This window comes from Monodon monoceros, unplaced genomic scaffold, assembly GCF_005190385.1.
Source record: "Monodon monoceros isolate NGI ecotype Baffin Bay Population unplaced genomic scaffold, NGI_Narwhal_1 Super_Scaffold_11, whole genome shotgun sequence".
NCBI lineage: Eukaryota > Metazoa > Chordata > Mammalia > Artiodactyla > Monodontidae > Monodon > Monodon monoceros.
In genome coordinates this window covers 64,458,606-64,478,267 of record NW_021703767.1, presented here as the reverse complement: position 1 = coordinate 64,478,267, position 19,662 = coordinate 64,458,606, and positions in this window count along the sequence as shown.

The following is a 19,662-nucleotide window of genomic DNA, read 5'->3' as shown; positions in this document are numbered from 1 at the left end:
ACGGGCTTTCTTTAGTTGCGGTGAGCAGGGGCTACTCTTGGTTGCAGCACGTGGGCTTCTCATTGTGGCAGCTTCTCTTGCTGCAGAGCATGGGCTCTAGGCACATGGGCTTCAGTAGTTGTGGCACGCGTGCTCAGTAGTTGCGACTCATGGGCTCCCAAGCACAGGCTCAGTAGTTGTGGCGCACAGGCTTAGTTGTTCCACGGCATGTGGGATCTTCCCGGACCAGGCTCAAACCCTTGACCCCTGCATTGGCAGGCAGATTCTTAATCACTGCGCCACCAGGGAAGCCCCTTGAAAGACTGCTTTTTAAATAGGACTTCCAAGTAAATGGAAAGAAAGAAAAAAAACCAGAAACCTGATTTTTAAATGACTATAAACCACATTTTATTTCATTTTTCTTGGAAAGTAATTCAAATGAGATTGGATAACAAAAAGTCATAAGTAATAAAAGTTATCCACAAAAAAGTAGACTGAACAACTTGATAAATTGTGAAGGGGACAGAGGACATGGATGCAATGGGGCAAGACACTGCTTCCATTTTTTTCAACTCTTCAATTAATATTGGCAGCAGTAAGTGGCACATTAATATATCTTGAAATGATGCTATATTAGGCCATGTTGTAAATATGGATAATGACTTAGAAACTACTTATCTGGAACTTGAAAAGGTTACAAATATGGACTCAAATCAAAATGAGATTAAACTGGGAGAATGTAAACTAGTACATCTGGGAAGAAATTAAATCAGATTCATAGACCTCCTGAGAAATTTGGTAAGTGGTAATGTTAGGAGATACAGAGCATGTGGATAACTAAATAAAAATAAAGTTATAATACAATATTGGGATTAAAAAAAAGGTCAATGTGATTTGAACTGCCTAAAGAAAATTTTTTAAAAAGCGAGGAAGAAAATGAAATGGGAAACAGTAATCAACTCTATTAAAATTTTGGGGGGCAGTTTTAGTCTATGAAACATATTTAAACTATCAAGCCAACTAGTTAGATAATGGAAAAGGTTATTTGGCAAGAAGAGGCTTTAATAAACAAATAGGTCTAGGTAATGACCTGAAGCACCTCACAGACATCAGTGCCGAGCAATTTGCTGTCCTCTGCAGCATGTCCTATTTTGCAGTTATTTGTTTGAACTCTGAAACTGTGCGCCCTCCTCCTTTCCCATTCTCATTGCCATTGCCATTATCCTTTTCCCGGTTCTCATGCTTTCTTGCCTGGATTATCACCACTTAGTTGCTTTACTGGCCTTTGCTCATGTTATTGCTTTAGATTAGAAATCTCTTGCTACCATCTCATCCTAAAAAAAACCTTGCTCATTCTTTAACCTTAGTTCAAAGGCCGTCTCCTGGCTGGTCTTTTTGGATTGCTCACCCTTCCCTCAACAAAATTAGATTTAATTGCTTCTCATTTGTAGCCCTACTACTTGTACTTATTTTGTTAATTAATTACATCCTTATTTCCTGAATCAATTTGAAGCTTCTTCAGAAGAGGAAGCAATTTCCATTCATTTTATTTCTTTCCTCCATTTTCTATAACAACTAGCCATAGAAATTTGTATACAGAAGGAGCTTAATGTTTATTGAATTGAATTGAATGTCATAAACTGCATCATTATTTCTAGAAATGAGGTTCAACTTCACCAACAAGTGACTTGAGAATAAGCTGGTCTGTAGACCAGGTCCTAAGACCCCCCAGGCCAGGGACAGGGGAGAAGAAACTAACCTTTATGGTGATGATTGCTATTTTCCAGGACCGTAAAGTAGTTCTTTTACATGTAATAACCCACTGTATCCTCACAACTACCCTGTGTTGTAGAAAATACCAACCCCATCTTTCAGATAAGACTAGATAAGAAAAATAACTAGGAAAAAAAAAAAGAAAAGACAAGTAACTAGAAAGTAGTGGGCAGGATTTGGACCTTGATCTACGTGATTCTAATACTCGTGTTTTAATTTCAGTTTATTTATTTATTTCTGTTTTCTTCTCTATTGTACAATACCACCTCTCTGACGTCATTACTTTTAAACACAGATATTACTACAGACTGTGTAATGTAGCTAGTTCAGTTAATCTGGCATTGCAATATTTATAAACTATGAAGCTTTCCTGCTGTATCTTACATTTCTCCTAGTGCTGAATTTCCCACAGTTTGCTTTATAGTGTGTGTTTGCCTGGAGGGAGGATGGGAGAGAAGGCAAGGGACGGAAACTCATCAAATAGTGATAAAGTAAAAACTAGCATGTCTTTCATTAGCAGTATCTCTCCAAGTTTACCTGCTAGATACAGCTCCCAATGAAACTAAAAGATTGAACTGAGCTACATTGACTGGTAAATGTAAAAATATGTAAAATATCTATATGAAAAGGAATTCTCACCATCGTAGTCATCTTAAGGGAAGTGTGCAATTACAGATAACGGGGAATGTCTATAATACCAAATGCTATGATTTATATAGAAATAAAAAGTTGAATTAAGGATAACAACAAAAGTTATGACAAGAATTTCCCATCCCTCTAAGAAAATCACAAATTAATGACCCAGGTAACATTTTTGGCTGCCGTGTTACCACTGAGGCCCAATTTTATTGGGATAAGCCTCTAGAAAAGCTTTATGTTTTAATGATTTTTAGCGTTTTTCCTAAGAATCTCAATCAAACAATTGAGTAGGAAGGATTCTGTCTTTCACAGCTTTACACATCAACACTAGAGAAGGACAGATAGATTCTCCTTATTTCTATGTTAAATGCTAGTAAAAAGAGAACTCATTTATCCAATTTATCCACTACCCATGTATAAATAAGCACCTATTATGTGCCATGTCTTTCCAGGAAGTCAGGGATACAGTGTTAAACAAAACAGGTGTAGTGGCTTCCTTCATGAAGTTTACATACAGTCCAGTATAGTGTTTTTAAAACTGTGTGTTGGGGCCTAATAGTGGACTGTGAAATTAATTAGATGAATTTGGATCTTCTTTTTTAAAAAACGAAATAGAATGTATAAGAGCAATTAGAGAGCAATGCATATAAAATGGTAACTATTGTTTTGCACATCTCTTATTTTAGTTATATAAATTTGCACGTGTATTTGTGTACTGTTATTTCTTTCAGTGAGTTGCATGAAAACATACAAAAGCTATTTTTTTCCTGGTGAAATTTACAGCTTAAAAAGTTACATGTATTATCTGGCACATACGTGTTACTTTCAATGAGATAAACATAGTTCTGTGTCTGTTATATGAGAAAAATCATGTAATTCTCACCACAATTCTATGAGTTAGGTACTTTGATTATTCCAAACATAAAGTCGAGGAAACTTATAAAGAGAGGTTTAAGTCCCAAGGTCCCATAGCTTGATAGCGGAAGAAATGGGGTCTTAGTTCAGGCAATCTGACGTCAGTCTTAATTACTTCAGTGCATCCACATGCTTATGTAATGAAACACGTGGATGCGATGTTAAGAGGCAAGGTCTGTCTCAAAAGAAGTATATTTTGCATTGCAGGCTGAATGGATGAGATGATCTGACCTCTTATGGATTCGTATGTTTGTAGGTGCAGGTGTTGGGTGATGAGAATGGATGTGGGTTGGTGTGCAGACTGATAGTGGAGCAAGATAGGCACCCCTGGGATACAGAAAAGATAAGCGTGTGTATAGAGCTTATGGGAGCTCTTGCGAGTCAGGAGTGAAGACTCACATACAGGGATGAATTAATAGAGACACAAGCGTCTGGTCCAGTTAAACACCCTGTCATTAGAGAGTAGTTGTGAGTGGAGCTTGGTATCTTTTTATTCAGGTTGACTTTCCTGCCCTGGGCTTTGGCTTAAGAGTGGTTCTGATCATTGTATTGCCAGTTACTAGGTATGTAACTTCATGCGACATACCTAATCTCTGTGCCTTAGTGTTGTGTTGTTTTTGTCGTCAGCATCATCATCACTGTTAGAGCCGTCCCTGAAACAGAGGGTCCTAAATAAAGATGGTGAAACAACTTTATTAAAAATCCTGTGAGGTTATGGGAGCATGTGTTCTCAAACTTTAATGTGTACAAGGATCACCTGGGAAGCACAAGAAAATGCAGTCTTGACCGTGTTCTCAGAGACTCTTCCGAGTCAGTTGGTGTAGACTGGGGCACAAGGAATAAATAGACATAGTCCATTTGAGAAAAGACTAGTGTGGCATAATAGAAAATAACGCAGAGGTGGGAAAAGGCATTCTAGCAGAAGACCCCACTCAGCATTGCCACCCGGGGCCTGAGTCACTGCCATCACTGTGGCAGCAGATGCAGGAGTGTTTTGCTACATTGTGGCATTTTTGCCACAAGGAGAGCTGCTTCAGCAGGGCATGCTCATGGCTCAGGGTAACACCGGGAGGTTGGCAAGAGTGAACACGAGCACTTGTGATAGTCTAGGAGATGCCCAGCAATCACTGGGAGAGACTGAGAGCAGCTGACATTCACAGTAGCATCCTGGAAAGAGAATGTTTGTACTTTGCAAGACCTTATTTGTTATTTGCTTTGGTTTAATCTGAAGAAGAACAGGGCTTGGAAAACATGGATCAGATGGTATGATTTGTAGGCAAGATATATTTTATGCTTACAGGAGAAAAATTTTTAAATTACAGAACAGGTGAAAGAAGAGGGAAATGCCAATGTAAGGACAAGTCTTATAACGCTGCCATCATTTTAGGTTCCTAAGTACCTCATGCTGTGTTTGAGGTGATTTTAAGTTCTTAAAACTTGATCAATTATTCCCACATCAAACAGGCTATCTTCTACCCTGCGATTAGAATGGTCACAACTACCTCAGAATATCCTCAGATATCCACACTGCAAAGCATTCTGAATAATATCTCCAGTAGATCTTAATGTGGTCTTATAAGTTAGTGGGGGGCGGGGGTAGGTGTCGAAGGAAGGAAGTGGGGAAAACGTCAGATAGCGTGAAGGGTGAATGCTTCAGAACAAAAAATTACACCAACCAGTGGAAATCTAGAAATGTAAAATATTTTTTATTGTCCACTTGCTTCCATCCGTTGTAGTCATATTTGAAAGCATCCATCTTTTATCTCTCTAATGATGGCTTTGATTGGAGCAGATCGTTGGTTACTGTCATGACCTGAGATAGACGGATAGGGCTCTGGGTTGCTTTTCCCTCCTGAGTAGCAATGTAACAGGCTATCCTGACTTCAGCACTGTTGACATTTTGGGCCCAATCCTTCTTTGTTGTGGGAGCTGCATTATAGGACGTTTAGCAGTATTCCTGGCCAACTACTCATTACACGTAATTAGCAACTCCCCCCCCCCCCCCCCCCCCCCCCCCCGCCGTTGTGACCATGAAGAATATCTCCAGGCATATCTCCTCTGGAGGCAGAATTGCCCTCAGTAAAGAACCACTGCCTTATAGGGTCACCAGTGATCCAGCTGCCCCTCTCCTTCCCATTGTGTGGCAGCAAGCCCATGCCCTCCCGTGAAGCCTGCCACTGCTCCCTTGCAAATATTTCCATGACGCCTCACAGCTGAGGTTTAGGGATCTCAGTGCTGTTTTATTTGGCATTATTAGTTTACCTTTGGTGATTGGCAAAGTTCCTAAGCAATTCAAAAATAACAGTTGTTTCAATGTGACTGCACAGGTCGCCTCCAGATCTTCCAGTTATTGATAATCCTACCAAGGCCCAGCGTTTCCTGATAGTTTCTCATTTCTTAGGTATGCACTTAACTGGTTTGGGAGCAACTTTAGGGTCCATGACATTTGAAGTCTAATAAAGTCAGCCAGGTGGAGAAGCTGCTTCTCCAGTGGAAATGTCTCTCTTCTCGCCATCAACCAGAGTTGCTCCTCTCCAGGTCATGGCTCTCTCATTTTTCCTAAAGTGTCCCTTTGTTCTGACCAGCCCCTGCTTTTAGAAGTTTTAACGCTGCTGAATCTGAATTAGATACATGATTTCCTTTCTTCATCTTGCGTTAACTAAAGAATTTCATGATTGCTTATAGGTGTTACTTTGACTTTCTTGATTTGATTGCTTCAGGATGAAACAATAATTGATTTATATGTGGGTTTTATGGATAGCCTGTTTATAGATGTAATCTGTAGCTCACCTAGAAAGGAATACTCCTGTCTGAGGCAGTGCTTGGGAGGAGATGAGGTTTGCCTGTGACGAAGATTCTCTCCCTGACCAAATTCTAAAGAAGGTCCTTTGAGCCCTTTTCCAACTAGGCTACATCCCTGGGCCTTGTCCTTAAAAACCCAGTTGTTACAAGAATCCTGCTAAGTAATTTAAGGAGAATCCCTCACCTTAAATATCAGAGCAAATTTCCTCATCTCTCTCCACCCTCCAGGTGATATCTGATCACTCTGACCTGACTTCAACAAGAATCCTTTTAGACTGTCCCTGATATTTCCTCTTAGTAATTTTCTATCCACTGACCTTCCTTCCCTGCCCCCAACCTGCTTCTTGGCTATAAATCCCCACTTGTTCTTGTTGTATTCAGAATTCAGCCCATTTCTACACTGAGGTCTCTTTCTTCCTGTTGCAATAGTTTCTGAGTAAACTGAGTAAAATCTGTTTTTACTGCTTTAACGACCATCCAACTCTGGCTTTCTCCAATACTTGTTCAAGCACCAAAACCTTGCTACAATTGCCAGCCTGGGTCCTATATTTGTCTCTACAATGCCTTGAGGAGTTCTTTCACTCAAGCCTTTGTAAAGAATACAAAAGGGTTGATAGAGAAGAGTGAGTCACCACAGTCTGAGCTAAATCGATGAAAATATGTCATGCTCACTGATGATCATGGATGAAAGAAGGAAGGAAAGTCCACCAAAAGATTCTGTATGATTTAGAGACAAAGTAGCTTCAAGGGAAGAAACTCACTCTGGGGTGAGGCGAGAAAGTTGAGGCTGGCCAACCCCATGTGAAGCTAATGAGCCTTCACAGATGGGAGCGGAAGGGATGTTTTGAGGAGACCTGAGGATTGCTCATATTATTTTCGGTCCCACCATTCTCCTCTGAGACCTGTGCCAGGTGATATTAAAATTTAAAAACATAACTATTCTAATCTCTGTGAGATGCTAAGATATCAAGGTAGAACTGCTGCATGCGTAATAAATAAATTAGAATGAAAGGAATTGGTTGAAGCAGTGTCTGACACATCATTTGGAGGGGAGTTCTTCAAGAAAAGCATCCCAAGATAGGTACATAGCCTTGAAAGAGATGGTGCAAATGAGGAGACCTAAAACTCAAGCATCGTCAGCTTCATGATACATAAGGCTCAGGATTGAAGGGCATTCATTGGCTTTTCCCTCCTCCCTCAAGTTGGCTGTTGAAGGATGTGAAATCGGATATAATGCAGGGAGTGGAGAGTCTTACGAGCATGGCCGTCAGTGCCAGGAGCAGGAGATGGCTCATGCTGAGTAGAGTAGGAGCGTAGAGTGGCCGGGGTATCTACCCTACCTCCTCCAGTGGTCCTGGACCCTCCCAGCTATCACTGGGGGTAGTAGAGAAGAAGAATCCCACATGGGGTTCAGGAAGGCTGTATTTATGGGTAAGATACTCTAGTAACCTTCTGGGATTTCCAGAGTCAAGAGGAATAAAATGGGGCTTACCATCCAATAACTCAGTTGGTGAGGCTGAGCCAGAGTAACCCCATTTTTTTACTTGTATTATGTTCCTTTTGTAGGTAGTGTGGCCCAGGAAAACATGGGTTACCTGAATAGGGCTGAAACTTCATCAAAATATAAGCAAAGATTTAAATTCTTTACTATGAAGTTAGATGAAGAAAATTTTATGCCAAACATAATAGATAACCAACTTGTACTCAATCAGCTCCAAATTAACTGAAATTCTCTGTTCTTTCGGTGAAACACACTGAATAGTGCCAATGGCCAGCTTGATGTTTACAGCTGCTGTGTCCTGTCTGGTATGTGTAGAGTCTCAGGCACATCTTTTCCACCTGTCAGTTTGTGTGCTGATCAAGGATCAATTGTGTTTATTCCTAAACCTGTTAGTTGTTTTACTTTCATTAAACTGTAGCAATTTAATTAAATAACAGTTAAACTAATGAAGTATAAGTGTGAAAAGAAAGAGACTGTTGTTGATTCTATAAAAGCTAAGTTAAATGCTTAGGTAAGACTTGATAAAGGAGAGTGAGACAAAAGATAGAAAAGAGGTGTAAACTCTGGAAGGATTTTGCATTCACGTTGCTTTACAAGTAGTATACTTAAGTTCCTGTTTCACTTTAAAGGCACTGAAATGGGAAAAAATAGACAATGCCTATGGCTGTGGTTAATGCAAGAATTGTGACCCATAATGTTATCAGCTGTGGTCCTATGTAAAAATATTACATTTATATGTGCCTTTATATGTTTTAAATGAAAACAAAGTGTATAAAATTCATATGCATCATTATTTTAATGCCTGCCCCTTTAAATTATTTTTTCGAATATCTGACCAATAATGGCTCCAATCGCAGAACAATAGAAAGAGAAATTCTGACATGAATTCCCAATTCTTTCTTGTTAGGACTGGATACAATTAGTTAGCTGTTAGTGTTGCCAAGGAAATCCATCCTTTTTGGGATCTTTAGAATCTTTTCTCTTGCCCTCAGGCTTGGCTAAGCCTCTTCTTCTGCTCCATTAATATTCTATATGGAAAGGACCACTTCTTTGTATAAGTGCTTTCATATAAACTGTGTCAGAATGTTTATTACTGCCTGAGTTTGCATATGAAATAGCAGTGTTCTTGCTAATTGATTTCTGATGATCTTTTGCTTCCTGTTAATATGCTCTGCAAAATAACTGCCACAGTCTTTCATATCCAGAAATAGTTTTCATCCCTGCTTGCTGGTCCCTCAAGCTGCCTCTCTCTGGGTACTTTTGCCTGCTGGCTCTGTGTGGTACCCACCACCTCTTTCTTCTATCTCTACTTTAACAGGGACAGGGAAGACTTAAACTTTTGAGGGAAGAGTTAAGCTAAGATTAATTTTGCTCTTCAGAATGGACTCCTCCCTGGGTAATATGATACATGACTAACATAAAGCAAAAAAAAAAAAAAGTAATTCTGAAAAATCTATTTTGTACCCTGAAAAACTGGAAATTCAGGAAATATGTGTCTTTTCTTTGGAAGTGATGTCCTTTGTATGATATGGTCATCCAGGATGAGTTACTTACATAGCCATATTTGAGAACCCTAAAGAAGGACACTCCAGAAATACTTAAGGACTATTAGAAACTGTAGAAAACTGTAAAACAAAGAGGAATCTGCTTTAGAGAAAGTAGGCAGAAAAGCATATGAAGAAATGCGAGAAGAAAGAGGATGACTGACATCGGCAGAGATCTGCTTTCGACACCAGGCAGAATATTCATTTTTTGGTCAGAGAGACACAGCCATGACAGACTGATTAAAAGGAAATTTCATAGGTGCTAACTTGAGAGTTCTATGTGCAGGAAAAAAGAAAGGCTAATTGATTGGAATCACTGCTGTAAGGGTGGAATCTACAAATGTCATTGATTTGGGTTAGAAGATATTAACAGGGAAATATTTTACCTGGAATTGAGCTCAGACAAAATCACTTTTTATCCTTAGTCATCACTAGAGGAGGTAAGATATAAATGTGGGCTTTTCTAGGATTTTGTGGACTTCTTCCACTCCTAAAACTTATGGAAGATTCTAATTACTGATATAAATTTCTTAATATAGTTCTTTTTAAAAGACTTTATTTTTTAGAGAAGCTTTAGGTTTATAACAAAATTCAAAGGAAGGTACAGAGGTTTCCCGAAAGTCCCTGTTTCCACAGATGCACAAAGTCCCCCATTATTAACATCACTCACCAGAGTGGACATTTTTTGTCAAGGATGAACCTACTGACACACCGTGATCACCCAAAATCCATAGTTTACCTTAGGGTTTACTCTTGGTTTTGTACATCCCATGGGTTTGGACAAATATATAATGACATATATCCCTCATTGTATTATACAGAATATTTTCACTGCCCTAAAAATCCTCTGTACTCTGCCTGTTCGTCTCCCCACTCCTTGCCCTGGCAATCACTGATCTTTTTACTTTCTCCAGTTTTGCCTTTTCCAGAATGTCATATAGTTGCAAACATAAGTATGTAGCCTTTCCAGGTTGACTTATTTCACTTAGTAATATGTATTCAAGTCTCCTCCATTTCTTTTTCTGGCTTGATAGCTCATTTCTTTTAATATTCCAATGACTAGGTGTACCACAGTTTATCCATTTACTTACTGAGGGATATATTGGCTGATTCCAAGTTTTGGCAATTGTGATATAAGCTGCTACAAATGTATGTGTGCCAGTTTTTGTGTGGACATAAGTACTTAACTCCCTTGCATCAGTACCAAAGAGTATGATTGCTGGATCATATGGTTAGAGTATGCTTAGTTTTTAAAGAAATCTCCACATGTCCTCCAAAGTGGCTGTACCATTTTGCATTCCCACCAGCAATATATGAGAGTCCCTGTTGCTTCACATCCTTGCCAGCATTTAGTGTTGTCAGTATTTCAGATTTTGGTCATTCTAATAAATGTATAGTGGTATTTCATCATTGTTTTCATTTGCATTTCTCTTATGGAAATAATGTGGAGCATGTTTTCATATGCTTATTTGCCATGGGGATATTTCCTTTGGTCAAATGTCTGAACGTCTTTGGCTCATTTTTTAAATGGATCGTTTGTTTTCTTATCAAAGGTTCTTTGTATTTTCTGATCTTTTCAAATTCTGTATATAATTTTTTCTTGATAGTCATACATATGTACTGAATAAAAGGAATTATTGCAAATAGGTCTTTAATAAAATGGTGGTGAAGTGTGGGGGAGGGGAAGGGATCTATATCCTATCATAAGGTCTCAGTCTTTTCGCAACCGTGTGCTTCTGGCCAAGGAACTTCACAGGAGTTTCTCAGTTTTTTTCTCCCCCAGTAGGTGGGACAGGAGTTGGGTTTTCCCCTTCCCCAGCAGGTAAGGCTTTGTTTAACTAGTTTCTCCTGAGGGCCGGCCTCGTTAAGAAAAACGGAGTGCTCTGGAGTATCTCAAATGATTCCTTTTCTCCTCCCCCTGCAAAGCAGGATGGGATTTTTCTCTGATATTTACTGTGGGAACCTGGTAGAGCTCCTGGAGGTACATCTCACAGTATTGTGTCCTTCCCTGCACTACACTGGGTCTCTTGGAGTTTTTAACTCTCAGAGTTGTCTGCACTGAGCCTCCAGCAATTTTGTCAATTACGGTTAAGACTTTCCTATCGCAGCACTGGTTCCTGTGGTGGATTCAGCGCCTGAATCTCTGCTCTGGTAAGCCATGCCTCCTGGTATTCACCCGTCTGACTCTTCAATCTTGGGGATAGCATTTTGCCCTGGGTCCTTCCCTCTCTTAAGGATCCAAGAATATTTGTTAATTTTTCATTCTGTTCAGTTTATTTGTTGTTAGGACAGAATGGCAACTTGCAAGCTTCTTATATGGGATACCAGAAACCAGAAGTCTTAGTATGCTTCTTTTTAGCTAATATTAGGTTTACTAAACTAGTGTCATTATCCACACTGACTTGGAGTACAGGCACCATGACTTGGGGCTCCAGATTCAGCAGGATTTTTCTTTTTTATAGTCATTAGTGTTAAAAGATAAACTGAGGCATATGAAAACATTTGAGTCTATTTAAGCAAAAATTGATTTGAATCCAGCAGCATCCAATCTAGCAGATAGAAAGGAGCTCTGAGGAGCTGTAAAAGATGAAAAACTTTTATAGGCAGAAGGTAGTAGGAACAAGGAAGTTATACCTGGCAAAAAGCAGATTGGTTATTGCACACTTTCCTTTAGAAAAGGCAGGAGTCTGTCATGAGAACTAACTAGTGCTGATCAGGTGATTCCTGTTTGGTGTAAGTTTCTGTTTCTGGAGAGCTGTAAGTTAAGTTTTGGTTTGGTGACGTGGGGCTTAGCATAAGCAACTCTATTTTGGGCCTATTATCTTCTTTTTAACAATTCCCCCCTTTTTAGTCAGACTCTAACAGAGATGTGAACTACTCACAGATGCTACTCCCAGCTACTGCTTTGGACTTCTCCCAGTTGTTTTCTGAATCTCTGCATGGTATTCACAGGTCATGACATATTTTGCTGAATCACGTTGTGGTATTTATAGGTCATGATAAGAGGTTCATATTCTTTTTTCTTTCTGTAGTTATTCATTTTATTATTATGTTTTACTTGACATGTTGATGACTTAAATGTATTAGTTTCAGGTGTACAAAATAGTGATTCAATAATTTTATAGATTATACTCCATTTAAAGTTATTACAAAATAATAGCTACATTTCCATGTACTGTACAATATATCCCTGTTGCATAGTAGTTTCTGTCTCTTAATTCCATATCCCTATTTCCCTCCCCACCCTTCCCTCTTCCCACTGGTAACCACTGGTTTGTTCTTTACATCTGTGAGTCTATTTCTCTATTATTATGTACATTCCTGTAGTTTATTTTATACGTTCCATATATAAGTGATAACAGTACTTGTCTTTCTCTGTATGACATATTTCACTAAGAATAATACACTCTAGGTCCATCCACATTGTTGCAAATGGCAGAGTTTCATTCTTCTGTACAGCTGAGTAGTATTCCATTGTGTATATATATATATACCACTTCTTTTTACATTCATCTGTTGATGGACACTTGGACTGTTCCCATATCTTGACTATTGTAAATAGTGCTGCTCTGAACATTGGGGTGCATTTATCTTTTTGAATTAGCATTTTTGTTTTTTCTGGATGTATATCCAGGAGTGGAATTGCCAGATCATATGCTAATTCTATTTTTAGTTTTTTGGCAGAACCTCCATTCTGTTTTTCATCCTGGCTGCACCAATTTACAATCCTACCAGTGTAATAGGATTCCCTTTTCTCCATAAGCATCACCAACATTTGCTATTTGTAGACTTTTTAATGATGGACATTTTGAGAGGTATGAGGTGATATCTCATTATGCTTTTGATTTGCATTTCTCTGATGATTAGTGATGTTGAGCATTTTTTCATGTGCCTGTTGCCCATTTGGATATGTTCTTTCAATAAATTTCTATTCAGGTCTTTGGGGCATTTTTTGGGTTCTTTATTTTTTTGATATTGAGTTATATGAGCTTTTTATAAATTTTGGCTATTAATTCTTATTGATCATATTATTTGCAAATATTTTTGATAGTTTGTCCTTTTGTTTGGTTGATGGATTCCTTTGCTGTGAAAAGCTTTGAAGTTTTAACTAGGTCACCTTTGTTTAGGAGACAGATCCAAAAAAATATTGCTGCAGTCTGTGTCTAAGAGTGTTCTGCCTATGTTTCTTCTATGTGTCTTATGGTTTCTAGTCTTCTAATTTATTTATTTTTTAAGTATATTCACTTTATTTTATTTATTTATTTAACATATTTATTGGAGTATGATTGCTTTACAATGGTGTGTTAGTTTCTGCTTTATTACAAAGTGAATCAGCTACACATATACATATATACCCATATCGCCTCCTTCTTGCGTCTCCCTCCCACCCTCCCTATTCCACCCCTCTAGGTAGTCACAAGGCACCAAGCTGATCTCCCTGTGTTATGCGGCTGCTTCCCACTAGCTACCTATTTTACATTTGGTGGTGTATATAAGTCCATGCCACTCTCTCACTTCGTCCCAGCTTACCCTTCCCCCTCCCCATGTCCTCAAGTCCATTCTCTACATCTGTGTCTTTATTCCTGTCCTTCCCCTAGGTTCATGAAAACCTTTTTTTTTTTTCGATTCCATATATATGTGTTAGCATACAGTATTTATCTTTCTCTTTCTGACTTGCTTCACTCTGTATGACAGACTCTATGTCCATCCACCTCACTAAAAATAACTCAATTTCGTTTCCTTTTATGGCTGAGTAATATTCCATTGTATATATGTGCCACATCTTCTTTATCCATTCATCTGTCAATGGACACTTAGGTTGCTTCTGTGTCCTGGCTATTGTAAATAGAGCTGCAATGAACATTGTAGTACATGACTCTTTATGAATGATGGTTTTCTCAGGGTATATGCCCAGTAGTGGGATTGCTCAGTTGTATGGTAGTTCTATTTTTAGTTTTTTAAGGAACCTCCATACTATTCTCCATAGTGGCTGTATCAATTTACATTCCCACCAACAGTGCAAGAGGGCTCCCTTTTCTCCACACCCTTTCCAGCATTTATTGTTTGTAGATTTTTTGATGATGGCCATTCTGACTGGTGTGAGGTGATACCTCATGGTAGTTTTAATTTGCATTTCTCTAATGATTAGTGATGTTGAGCATCCTTTCATGGCAATCTGTATATCTTCTATGGAGAAATGTCTATTTAGGTCTTCCACCCATCTTTGGAATGGGTTGTTTGTTTTTTGGATATTGAGCTGTATGAGCTGCTTGTAAATTTTGGAGTTTAATCCTTTGTCAGTTGCTTCATTTGCAGATATTTTCTCCATTCTGAGGGTTGTCTTTTGGCCTTGTTTAGGGTTTCCTTTGCTGTGCAAAAGCTTTGAAGTTTCATTAGGTCCCATTTGTTTATTTTTGTTTTTATTTCCATTTCTCTAGGAGGTGAGTCAAAAAGGATCTTACTGTGATTTATGTCATGGAGTGTTCTTCCTATGTTTTCCTCTAAGAGTTTTATAGTGTCTGGCCTTACATTTAGGTCTTCAATCCGTTTTGAGTTTATTTTTGTTCATGGTGGTAGGGAGTGTTATAATTTCATTCTTTTACATGTACCTGTCCAGTTTTCCCAGTACCACATATTGAAGAGGCTGGCTTTTCGCCACTGTATATTCTTGCCTCCTTTATCAAAAATAAGGTGACCATATGTCTGTGGATTTATTTCTGGGCTTTCTATCCTGTTCCATTGATCTATATTTCTTTTTCTGTGCCAGTACCATACTGTCTTGATTAGTGTAGCTTTGTAGTATAGTCTGAAGTCTGGGAGCCTGATTCCTCCAGCTCCGTTTTTCTTTCTCAAGATTGCTTTGGCCATTTGGAATCTTTTGTGTTTCCACACAAATTGTGAAATTTTTTGTTCTAGTTCTGTGAAAAATGCCACTGGTAGTTTGATAGGGATTGCATTGAATTTGTAGATTGCTTTGGGTAGTATAGTCATTTTCAGAATGTTGATTCTTCCAACCCAAGCACATGGTGTATCTCTCCATCTGTTTGTATCATCTTTAATTTCTTTTATCAGTGTCTTATAGTTTTCTGCAAACAGGTCTTTTGTCTCCTTAGGTAGGTTTATTCCTAGGTATTTTATTCTTTTTGTTGCAGTGATAAATGTCAGTGTTTCCTTAATTTCTTCTTCAGATTTTTCATCATTAGTGTATAGGAATGCAAGAGATTTCTGTGCATTAATTTTGTATCCTGCTACTTTACCAGATTCATTGATTAGCTCTAGTAGTTTTCTGATAGCATCTTTAGGATTCTCTGTGTATAGTATGTCATCTGCAAAGAGTGACAGCTTTACTTCTTCTTTTCTGATTTGTATTCCTTTTATTTCTTTTTCTTCTTTGACTGCTGTGGCTAAAATTTCCAAAACTGTGTTCAGTACTAGTGGTGAGAGTAGACAACCTTGTCTTGTTCCTGATCTTAGAGGAAATGGTTTCACTTTTTCACCGTTGAGCATGATATTTTTATGGGTTTGTCATATATGGCCTTTATTATGCTGAGGTAGGTTCTCTCTGTCTACTTTTTGCGGGGTTTTATCATAAATGTTTGCTGAATTTTGTCAAAAGCTTTTTCTGCATCTGTTGAGATAATCTTATGGTTTTTCTCCTTCAATTTGTTCATATGTTTTATCACATTGATTGATTTACATACACTGAAGAATCCCTACATTATTGGGATAAATCCCACTTGATCATGGAGTATGATCCTTTTAATGTGCTGTTGGATTCTCTTTGCTAGTATTTTGTTGAGGATTTTTGCATCTATGTTCATCAGTGATGTTGGCCTGTTGTTTTCTTTATTTGTGACATCTTTGTCTGGTTTTATTATCAGGGTGATGGTGGCCTTGTAGGATGAGTTTGGGAGTGTTCCTGCCTCTGCTATATCTTGGAAGAGTTTGAGAAGGATAGCTGTTAGCTCTTCTCTAAATGTTTGATAGAATTCACCTGTGAAGCCATCTGGTCCTGGGTTTTTGTTTGTTGGAAGATTTTTAACCACAGTCTCAATTTCAGTGCTTGTGATTGGTCTGTTTATATTTTCTATTTCTTTCTGGTTCAGTCTCAGAAGGATGTGCTTTTCTAAGAATTTGTCCATTTCTTCCAGGTTGTCCATTTTATTGTCATATAGTTGCTTGTAGTAGTCTCTCATGATCCTTTGTATTTCTGCAGTATCAGTTGTTACCTCTTTTTCATTTCTAATGAAATGAGTCTTCTCCCTTTTTTTCTTGATGAGTCTGGCTAATGGTTTATCAATTTTTTTTATCTTCTTAAAGAACCAGCTTTTAGTTTTATTGATCTTTGCTATCATTTCCTTCATTTCTTTTTCATTTATTTCTGATCTGATCTTTATGATTTCATTCCTTCTGCTAACTTTGGGGGGTTTTTTGTTCTTCTTTCTCTAATTGCTTTAGATGTAAGGTTAGGTTGTTTGTTTGAGATGCTTCTTGTTTCTTGAAGTAGGATTGTATTGCTGTAAACTTCCCTCTTAGAACTCCTTTTGCTGCATCCCAAAAGTTTTGGCTCATCGTGTTTTCATTCTCATTTGTTTCTAGGTATTTCTTTATTTCCTCTTTGATTTCTTCAGTGATCTTTGGTCATTAACACATTGTTTAGCCTTGATGTGTTTGTATTTTTTACAGTTTGTTTCCTGTAATTGATATCTATTTTCATAGCTTTATGGTCAGAAAAGATAATTGGTATGATTTTAATTTTTTTAAATTTACCAAGGCTTGATCTGTGACCCATGATATGATCTATCCTGGAGAATTTTCCATGAGCACTTGAGAAAAAAGTGTATTGTGTTGTTTTTGGATGGAATGTCCTATAAATATCAATTAAGTCCATCTTGTTTAACGTATCATTTTAAGCTTGTGTTTCCTTATTTATTTTCATTTTGGATTATCTGTACATTGGTGAAAGTGAGGTGTTAAATTCCCCTACTATGATTGTGTTACTGTCGATTTCCCCTTTTATGGCTGTTAGCGTTTGCTTTATGTATTGAGGTGCTCCTATGGTGGGTGTATACATATTGACAGTTGCTCTATCTTATTCTTGGATTGATCCCTTGATCATTATGTAGTGTCCTTCTTTGTCTCTTGTAATAGTCTTTATTTTAAAGTCTATTTTTTATGATATGAGAATTGCTACTCCAGCTTTCTTTTCATTTCCATTTGTGTGGAATATCTTTTTCCATCCCCTCACTCTCTGTCTATATGTGTCTGTAGGTCTGAAGTGGGTCTGTTGTAGACAGCATATATACGGGTCTTGTTTTTGTATCCATTCATCCAGTCATGTCTTTTGGTTAGAGCATTTAATCCATTTACATTTAACGTAGTTATCGATATGTATGTTCCTATTACCATTTTCTTAATTGTTTTGGGTTTGTTATTGTAGGTCTTTTCCTTCTCTTGTGTTTCCTGCCTAGAAAAGTTCCTTTAGCATTTGTTGTAAAGCTGGTTTGGTGGTGCTGAATTTTCTTAGTTTTTGCTTGTCTGTAAAGGTTTTAATTTCTCTGTTGAATCTGAATGAGATCCTTGCTGTGTAGAGTGATCTTGGTTGTAGGTTATTCCTTTATCACTTTAAATACATCTTGCCAGTCCCTTCTGGCTTGCAGAGTTTCTGCTGAAAGATCAGCTGTTAACCTTATCAGGATTCCCTTGTATGTTATTTGTTGTTTTCCCTTGCTGCTTTTAATATTTTTTCTTTGTATTTAATTTTTGATACTTTGCTTAATATGTGACTTGGCATTTTTCTCCTTGGATTTATCCTGTATGCGATTCTCTGTGCTTCTGGGACTTGATTGACTATTTCCTTTCCCATATTAGGGCAATTTTCAACAGTAATTCCTTCAAATATTTTCTCAGTCCCTTTCTTTTTCTCTTCTTCTTCTGGGACCCCTATAATTTGAATGATGGTACATTTAATATTGTCCCAGAGGTCTCTAAGACTGTCCTCAATTCTTTTCATTCTTTTTTCTTTATTCTGCTCTGCAGTAGTTATTTCCACTATTTTATCTTCCAGGTCACTTATCTGTTCTTCTGCCTCAGTTATTCTGCTATTGATTCCTTCTAGAGAATTTTTAATTTCATTTATTGTGGTGTTCATCATTGTTTGTTTGCTCTTTAATTCGTCTAAGTCCTTGATAAACATTTCTTGTATTTTCTCCATTCTATTTCCAAGATTTTGGATCATCTTTACTATCATTACTCTGAATTCTCTTTCAGAGTATAGGCATATACTGTGAGTATATGCATAAATAGGCATATACTCAGAGTATAGGCATAAATAGTATGCCTATTTCTTCTTCATTTGTTTGGTCTGGTGGCTTTTTACCTTGTTCCTTCATCTGCTGTGTATTTCTCTGTCTTCTCATTTTGCTTAATTTACTGTGTTTGGGATCTCGTTTTTGCAGGCTTCATGTTTTGTGTTCCTGTTGTTTTTGGTGTCTTCCGCCAGTGGGTAAGGTTGGTTCAGTGTGTTGTGTAGGCTTCCTGGTGGAGGGGCTAGTGTCTGTATTTTGGTGGATGAGGCTGTATCTTGTCTTTGTGGTGTGCAGGACCGCATCTGGTGTTGTGTTTTGGGGTGTCTGTGACCCTAGTATGATTTCAGACAGCCTCTTTGCTAATTGGTGGGGTTGTGTTCCTGTCTTGCTAGTTGTTTGGCATAGGGTGTCCAGCACTGTAGCTTGCTGGTTGTTGAATGGAGCTTGGTCTTAACGTTTAGCTGGAGATCTCTGGGAGAGCTTTCACCATTTGATATTACGTGGAGCTGGGAGGTCTCTGGTGGACCAGTGTCCTGAACTCAGCTCTCCCAGCTCAGAGGCACAGGCCTGACACCCGGCTGGAGCACCAAGACTCTGTCAGCCACACAGCTCAGAAGAAAAGGGAGAAAAAAAGAATGAAATAAAGAAAAAAGGAAATTAAAAAATGTTATTTCAATAAAAAATTAAAATTTATTAAAAATAAAAAAGTAATTAAAAAAAAGAAAAATGATAGAACGAATAGAGCAATCAAACCAAAAAACAAATCTACCAATGATAACAAGCGCTAAAAACTATACTAAAAAACAAACAAACCAACAAACAACATGCACAGACAGAACCGTAGGAGAAATGGTAAAAGCAAAGCTATACAGACAAAATCACACAAAGAAGCATAGACATACACAGTCACAGAAAGAGAAAAAGGAAAAAAAAATATATATCTATATGTTAAAAAGAAGGAAGAGAGCAACCAAATCAATAAACATATCTACCAAAGATAATAAACTCTAAATACTAAACTAAGATAAGCATAAAACCAGAAAGCAGTCAGTCACATACAGCACACCCCAAGTCTACAGTTTCTCTCAAATTCTACCACCTTAATTTTGGGATGTTTCATTGTCTATTCAGGTATTCCACAGATGCAGGGTAAATTAAGTTGATTGTGGATATTTCATCCACTACTCCTGATGCTGCTGGG